Source organism: Cupressus sempervirens, chromosome 5 (assembly GCF_028749045.1).
Source record: "Cupressus sempervirens isolate cs-2001-9-10 chromosome 5, ASM2874904v1, whole genome shotgun sequence".
NCBI classification, from domain to species: domain Eukaryota; kingdom Viridiplantae; phylum Streptophyta; class Pinopsida; order Cupressales; family Cupressaceae; genus Cupressus; species Cupressus sempervirens.
The window spans coordinates 874,202,621-874,211,676 of record NC_143122.1 but is presented as its reverse complement, the minus strand read 5'-3'; the positions used below and the strand labels follow the sequence as shown (position 1 = coordinate 874,211,676).

Below are 9,056 nucleotides of genomic sequence, written 5' to 3'. Positions count from 1 at the left end.
TCTCTTTTCTTTATAAAGAGTATATGTTATTCTTTGTTTCTGAGATTGATCGTATATCAATTTGTAACATCAACATTTTGAATCATACTACATGGAATTGAAAATAACGAGTCTAATAAAATTAAATAATTTGTACTCATTAATTGGTTGTTCGAATCACACTACGTGGAATTGAAAATAAAGAGTAATAAAATTAAAAGATTTGTACTCATTAATACATTGTTTGAATCATACGAGATATAATTGAAAATAAAGAGTTTAACAAAATTAAATAATTTGTACTCATTAATTGGTTGACTGATCAAATTGAACAAAAAATGAAAAAAATGCATTTCAATGAAAACATAAGTATTGTGTAGAAACTAATAACACTACGGTGGGAGACTCCTCTCTTTGAAAAAGGAATTTGAAAAAAAAACCTTTAAACATGTTTTTTACCAAATTTATGTTTCGCCTCAAATATAGAATAACATAAGGACATGGCCCTAATTGAATGTGCTTGGAATTATTTTAGGATCCGTTTGGCTACGGGAATATAAATATGAGAATAGGAATACTTATTCTCGAATAGAAAATGGGGGTACATACTCCTATTCTTGTTTGGTTCAGCCATAATTTGATGGGGAATTCACAGACCCGAAAATTTATGATTTCTAAAATAAATAAAATTGGAATAGGAGTACGTATTCCTAACCTATTTAGGTGGAATAGTAAAAGCTCATTTTTGAGTCAAAATTGGAATAGGTATTCCAATTTTATTCCTATTCCAATTCCGATTTGGTGCATCCAAATAGAGAATTCAAAATTTTAAGAATTTGCATATGCCTATTCCACTTGCATCCTTGCTACCAAAACGAACCGTGTAATCAGAGCAACTGTATCCAATGGTGTTTCAAATGTCGACACATGGGAGCAATTGCCTCCAAATAAAGATTATGAGTAGCGACATGTTATAATAGACGAGGCATACACGTTAGCCCTTCCGAGCTTCTTCACAACAAAGCCTATAAGTCAATTAAGCCATCCTATTTGAGGTGCTCAATCTCAATCTCAATCTCAATCTCAAATTCCGTCTAGAAACCAAGAGCGAAGGTGGAGATTCTGGTTATGCCAACAAACAATTCTTCATGTCACGTACAGAATACCCAATTAATTTCTTTTACTCCCTTTTGTTTTTATTTGAAAGAATACCCTAGTTCTTGGCAGTTTTTTGGGGTAAATCTGTGCTTGTTAATATTTAATCTCTTCCTTGTCAGAACGACAATTTTCCACCCTATTCTCCCGTTATTAATTTTTCTACCTGAACTGCTGTGAACCCTGTATTCTGATACTAAATCTAGATTTTGAAAACATAATAGATCTGGTAAACACGATTCAAGCTTTGAAATACACTTGTGGGAGGCGACATCATTGTCAGAGCCCTGCAATGCTCAGATTTAGATTTACACTTTAGCTTCATGAACTATGTGCGCAGTGGAGTGGATTCTGCATGACATGTAGATAGCGCTGCCTAATAAAGTAAATGGCCAGGTTAAAAGAATGGTGATATTTTGTTCAGCGGCAGTGTCATTGATCCCACATGCGCGAGGAGAAGGAAGCAGGGGAGAAGAGGCAGCATAAGAAAGAGGGGAGGGAATTGTCGACTCATACTTACCTGGGCGGGGTCAATCGGTGATCAGGAAGGCCGATGGCCTAGGGAGAGCACCTTCATTGCACATAAAGAAGGGGGCTCTGCCTAGCATCTCCCACTGTGGAGAGTGCACGTCATAATTTGTGACAGAGGGGGCTCGCGTACGCGCGGCCCCCACACAGAGCTAATCTTAAGATGAAATATCTCACAAATGTTGTTTGACTAATACAGCGATGATTAAAATGTGCAAACTGAACATATGTGGGAGTTGCAAGTTTATCCCGCAATGGATTCTTAGAAGGTGATTAAGACGTTAGGTTTCTTGATGGAGTCTGAAATATTTAAGGATTGAACCCTTGAGAAGTAGAGCCTTAGTTGCTATGCCAATTGATTTTTCTTAATGTGACAGAGGATGAATTTCTGAGTTTGCGGACATAATTTGGCTTTGGTTAATTCGTCTGAATAAATTTTCACAGCAAGTTAGATCCTGATATTGCTACCAGGATTTAACTGTGTGATTTTGAGTCAAACTCATTGATGGTTGCATAGGCATCTCACAGTTTTGATATAGCTAAAGTATATAACACGTGCTGCTAAATCATGTGCTTTAGCTACGAGGAGTCCTACAAATTGCTAAAAAGTTAAAGAAGTTTCATCCAAATCTAATGGCTGCATAGGCTATATCACAATTTAGATATAGCTAAGGCATATATCATGTGCTGCTAAATTATGTGCTTTAGCTATGTTCAATCCTACAGATTGCTAAAAAGGTTCCTTCTTAATAACTTCAGAAAATAAGAAAATATAAGGGTCCTTAATAACATTACAAAATATGATGGCTGTATAGACGACTTCCAGTTCATCTTTTAAAAAGGTTCTTTCTTGATAACATTAGAAAATATGACTGCATAGACAGCTCCCAATTCATCTTTTAAAAAGTGCTAAGGCATATATCATGTGCTGCTAAATCATGTGGTGTTAAATCATGTGCTTTAGCTAATGACCAGTCCTACAAATTGCTAAAAAGGTTCTTTCTTAATAACTTTAGAAAATATAAGATTCCTTCTTAATAACATTAGAAAATAAGAAAATATAAGGGTCCTTAATAACATTACAAAATATGATGGCTGTATAGACAACTTCCAATTCATCTTTTAAAAAGGTTCTTTCTTGAAAACATTAGAAAATATGGCTGCATAGACAACTCCCAATTCATCTTTTAAAAAGTTATTTCTTGATAACATTAGAATATATATGGTTGCATAGACATCTGTTTTCCCAGTGAGCAGTCTACAACTTGCCAAATGCTTAACATAATTTAGCTTTCAGCATACTTATCTTTCAGATTTGGGTGTTTGTCTCAGTAAGATAAGCAGACCAAGTTCATGATGATTTATGTTAGGGATAAAAGAGAAGGGTCTCAATTTCATGAAGCACACTTTTTGGTGGCTAAATTCATTTAAGGGTGTCCAAAACTTGAATTTAAAATCAGGCAAGCATATTATTGATCTCTAGCTATATTAAACTCACATTTATGTGAAAAAATGTTCAAATAAGTTTAAAAGAGTCTCAAAGACCCTCTCAACAAAATAATTGATTTTGATGTATTGCAAGGGTGAATAAATCATATATTTTCTTCTCTTGCATATATTTAATATGACAATTTAGTATAAGTACTAAATTCTATGGACTACTCAATTCTATGAAGTCATAAATGAGGCACATATTTATGATCTAGTCAAGCCATCCTAAAAATCCTCTCCAAAAAACACAAATCTTCTATGGCTTCACCCTTAATAAAATGTGGCAAAAGTCATAAATTAGCGAATCATGACATTAGATCTGGTTAAACCACGAGGAACTCTATAAACAACTCTATTGAAGAAGAAAAGAAATTGGTTCTCATGTCTTAATTAATTTTCCGATCAATTAGCCTCTGGACTATAAAAACAAGACGAAAAACTCAAGGGTAATAGTTTAGCCATATTGGTTTGTCCATCGATGGACTTTACTGAATATGCTATAAATGTGGTAGAGCCCAAAGATTTATGCCATACTAGCTTAGAACTAACTCACCCCCTAAAATCTTTAGTAATTTGAGGAAGAATGTAGAACTCGAATGCTGCCTCCACTCTGATAGGGATTTGCCAATGACCGCAAGATTGTAGTTTGTAGATCACAATTGAGACTTCTTTTTCCACATTAAAGTTTACATTTTTCTCATTCTTTTACCTCTCTCCACTAGATTTCATAAGTAATAAAAAAAAAAGTTTCTCTATAGATGGGTATCATTTGGGGGATTGACATGATAAAATGTAAATGCATGTTCCAAAGTGAGGATTGATATGATGAAATGTAAATGCAAGTTCCAAAGTGAGGATTGATATGATAAAATGTAAATGTAGGTTCGAGAATGTTCAAGAGAGAATATCTTGTCATGTGTAAGTTTCAAGTGATTTTAAGGAGGTGAGGGTTGCATACTGATACTAGTCTAAGACAAGCTTCACAACTTTTCAAAATGCTTGAACAAGAAATATGCTTGACAAGGGATGCACATTTGTATCTTTGGGGAGTCATAACGAAAGTTCCCAACTAATAGAGGATCAATGAGCATTAAGATATATTGTACTTCTCTTGGAATATGCATTTAAAGAACTAGTAAATAAGGTTTTTATCATGCATCCCCTCTCTCTTTCTATAATTCATGTTTTCCCATACCCTAGGATGAGTTCTAGTTTAGTTTTAGAGTTTAGGAAATTTCACGTATGGCTATATATTTTGTAGGAGGTGAAATCCCAAAATCAAGAGAGTATCTCGTTAGAGTTTCAATTTAAAAAAAATCTAGAATAATATGATGATTTTTCTTGGCATGGTATTATTGAAAAAGAGAAATGGGACTCATTCTATATGCCTTGGTTTGGTCCAAGTTTAGAAGAAATGGAGAGAATTGTGAAGAGAGGGATTGTTTCAAATAGGAAGTTCATATGAGGATGATGGGAGAAATTCCATTTCATCTAATGCCACAAGTGAAAATAGGGGAAGATAAAATGTTTGAAATATTCGTAGCAAATCATCACAGATCACCATGATAGAATATTATAGAAGCTCATTTGGGAAGTGAGAGATTGATTAATGATTTTTTCTTAAGAACTACAAAAGTTGAAGAGTATGTCCAAAAGAAAACAAAGTTGTTATTGCTCTTCCTATTGAAAAAGAGGCACTAATAATTTATTGAAAATATGATTTGATTTTGTGAATTAAAATTAAGCTTAATAAAGAATGACAAAATATCACTGTTCTATTGGTTGATCATACTAAATAGTAGTTACAATTGGCTATTTCCTATGCCTTACTGAGTTGGCATTCTTTATGGATGATGATACTGAGAAGAAATAATACACCATCTTGTACTCTTTAAGGTGTTATCAAAGCTTTCAAGCTATTATAGGTGGACCATTACCTAGTTCATACCCAAGACCTCTTGGAATGGGCTCCATTCCATATAGGATTATAGGACCTTGGTGGCATCAATAGCGGTTGTTACTTTTAAAGATATATGATTCCCATAGTCCATAATAGTGTGATTTAAGCTTCTATTTTTAATTGTGTAAAAAAGAACACACATAAAAAATAAAAGCTTAAACCACATTTCTTACTTTTCTTGAGTGCTATAATGGTCTTGAGAACACACACCATGATAATGATATAGTAAAATGCTTGTGTTGGAAGGTTTTGTTATAGGTGTTAGAGCTTTGAAGTGTTTTAGGGCATTGGCAATCTAATTAGAAGAAAATGCAAAACATTTTATAACTTGTTCAACCCCATGGAAGCATTATAAAATGGTCAATCTACTAATGTGCTATTGATTATTGCTACAAAATAAAATTGATTATAGGTTAAATTTTAAAGGGCCAACATAACTTTACTCTCAAATGTCAAAATTCTTTCATGGTGGTTATATGAGATTTTCTTTATTGAAGAAAAGTTGTGTTCCTTACATTGTGACTAAATAGATATTGCATTGCGATAGATAGTTTGAGGAGCATACCATACTTAAGGGACAAAATCACTTTAAGTCAAATCAAATAAACCATTTAGTTCACCTCCTACAAATCACCCTTACATTCAAAAATTAATTAATTTTCCTCTTACTTGAATATGAGCACTTAATCATAACCATATATCATGAACACTTTTTACATATACATTTGCCAAGTTATTTGAAACTTCAATATTTTAAAAAAATCTTCATTCATTTGTGCCTTGAAGGATGTCAATACACTCTTTCAAAGCTCCCATCTTAGCTCATGTTGGGAGGATGCTAGAAAAGGTTGTGTACTCTGGCTTCACACCTACCAATTACTTTTGGCTACAAGTTTCTAAAGCTTTTTCAAACATCTATTTTGTTCATACTTTGTGAGTAGGGTACTAAGAATGTATTCTTTGACAAATTTTATCAAATATCTCACATGCATTTTTTGTTCTTCCAAAATTTGTTGGCAATTGATATTTTGGATGTGTTGTCATTGATGCTAATATATCATAGGAATTAGAGGGATGCCAACATGTTAGAAGAAGTCAGAGGAATTGACTAGAAGATCTATTTGTTGGATGCTAACTAAATTGTTGTAGGTTAACCAGTGGAATAGGATGTTCAAAGGGCCAATGAGGTGTGGGCAATGAAAATATAAATTTGCGTAGATTGGATATTATTACTTAGTGATTATTTTAGCGGCAAATCTTTGCCATTTTGATGATCCCGTCTCATCACTTGAGCATCATTTGGTAAATAGAGCATATAAAGTTGGTCAATCATGTCGCCAAAAATTTACAATTTGGGTCCAAAGGCCATGCTAGTTGCCCATCAGTTTTCACATGTTTGGTCAAAAATCCTGGTCCAATCACCATTGTAATATACATTTAGGATACAATTATTTTAATTTTTTTGCCATCCTTTACCTATTGTTTTCTTATTGGACAACGTTATTTCTCCATTAGTATAACAAATTAATTTTCACTTAGGTTTGGCATTGTGTACCATTTTACTGATGCGTGTCGCCTACTAACCCCATTTAGCCAACTGTTTTATATTTTGGGCTTACATAGGAAGGTTCATTTGGCCTACTTTTGACATTCTTGCATGTTAATCTCGTGTAATTTTCCAACCTAGTTTGGTATATATACATTCATAAGATACTATTATTCTACACAATTTTCTCTTTTCTAGTCTGACATTTCTTATTGCTACCAAAGTTTTAGAGTGTTGGGTGCATTGCCCATTTAATAGTTGTGACTCATGGTTTTTGTAGAAGGTAATTGATTTTTAATTTATTTTTTATGTGGTTATTTTTTACTATCCACTGAACATCTCACATACTTAGATAGGTTTGCAAATTTTATTGGGTAGTACTGTCGACTATAGTAGGTATACCTTTTTTATGTGAATGAATCATATTATTGTTATTATATGTAGTCTAAGAAGTCTACTGTCATAGTCTTTTTTCAACAAGTTGATAATTTTTTTGTAGCTTTTATTGGTTCGCAATGTCAAACAAGAGGGGTTCCTAAAAGCCAAGAGAGGTCACCAAAATGCATAACCTTATCAACATACTTTGGTGGTAGAAATGCTGGTACCTACAAGATTCACAACTTACATCTCTAGTGCATATTGAAAAAGGAGATTCATCACAAGTTGGAGACCATTTTGAAGAAGTTCAAGTTGGTGAACCTAATATCTTAGTCGAGGATGAACTTGAACACGAGTTTGAGGTAGTTACCTTGAGTAGGGAGTCACAAAATGATATTATAGACTTGGGTGAGAACACCAAAAGTGATGCCATAATGATGTTCATGCATAGAAGGGGAAAGCAAATTGGAATAAAAAAAAGATCAATCTCACTAGGATCTATCCAAAATGAATTTTTAATTAGAATGGATGGAAAAGTTCTGGTTCATTGAATCAGTGCCCAATCCAATTGATGGTGACCTTCCTATAGAATGCAAATGTAAGATTTTCACAATGATAAAAAAAGAAGGAAAAAAGGTTGCAGTTTAAACTTAATAACATAGAAAAACATGTTGGTAAAATTTACAAAAAGGAAACTATAGATGGAGTTGAAAAATTTGTGCTAACTTGGAAAATGAAGGACAACTATCTGCATATTAGGAATGCCAGATTATATGAGTTGCATGAGCAATTATGAGAGAAGTGTTTTCCAGTAAAAGGTTCTATTGAAGATTTTCTTGGGAAAGCAATGGAAGTAAAAAATATGGGAAAAGTTGTTCAGTTAAGTGTTATTTTTTATATTTTGAGTAGAGGGCATCCTATGGTAGACTACCCTTCAATTACTAGTTTATTGCACTTTTTTAAAGTTTGAAACTATCTGAAAAGTCACTGGTCAATAAATAATGGATGTGAATGGGCTAGTTGTTTTGCATAGGTTGAAAAAGAAGATATGAAGAAAAAAATAAAATATTCAAATTTTATTGCATTGTCTCTGGATGAAGTTACGACAATTGGTAATACTTCCTGGTGTGCATGCATGTTTATACTATAAATGATCTTTGTCGTCAACCCTTTCTACTATCTGTTGCTAAATTGAATTGTAGTACGATAACATAAAATTTATATGATTTATTAAAGAGTACTCTAATTGATTGTGGAGGTATGGATAACATGGAAATTTTTAAAATTTTGGTGTGTTTTTTAGCGGATGGAGCTTCGGTTATGCAAGGTCATAAAGACGGTCTTTGCAAAAAGATCTAGAATGATTTGGTAGCCTACATTATTCTCGTTCACTGCATGGCCCAACAAATGAATCTAGCTTTTGGAATTGTCAGCGATTTTGGTTGTGTTTGTAAAGTGGAATCTTTAATCAAAGAGATTTACCAATACTTTTGTTGAAGTCCAAAATGAGTCCAAGAATTTCAACACTTTGCTCAAGAACTTACTGATGGGAGGAAGCTTCTTAAAGACAATGTTACCAGCTGAATCTCTTTAGATAGACCAACACATTGAGTATTATTTGAATATCTATCATTGCTTGGACTAATCCACTCTGTGTGAGACAAATTCCCTTAGCTATGTTCAAGTCTAACTAATGTTAAGATACTCTTAACTTCAACAACTATTCTCCCCATGCTACAGGACATGAGAAATATTATGAAAAATGTTCAACAAAGAGCTATGCACATTGTAGAATACAATAAGTTGTGTAAAATAAAATGTAATAACCTAGACACTCTATATTAATTACAACCATTAGATGAATCAAAGTTTGCAAAGTGGATAGAAATCACAGATTTGTACAATCATGGAAACTTTTTACATATTGGTGCAAACGATGAAGTATGTGCTAGGGTACACAGAGTTGACATAACAATTCAATACTATGCCCACATTGATCCTAAGTTCAACCCCAATGAA

General features: G+C 33.3%; 1 non-coding gene across 1 annotated transcript; it reads left to right on the top strand.

The window, feature by feature from the left end:
• The first annotated feature begins 1,646 nt into the window (after positions 1–1,646).
• Positions 1,647–1,808, top strand: LOC149558714 (U1 spliceosomal RNA). The gene has a single exon (XR_016352528.1). It is a non-coding gene; the product is annotated as a U1 spliceosomal RNA (small nuclear RNA).
• The last annotated feature ends 7,248 nt before the right edge of the window (positions 1,809–9,056 follow it).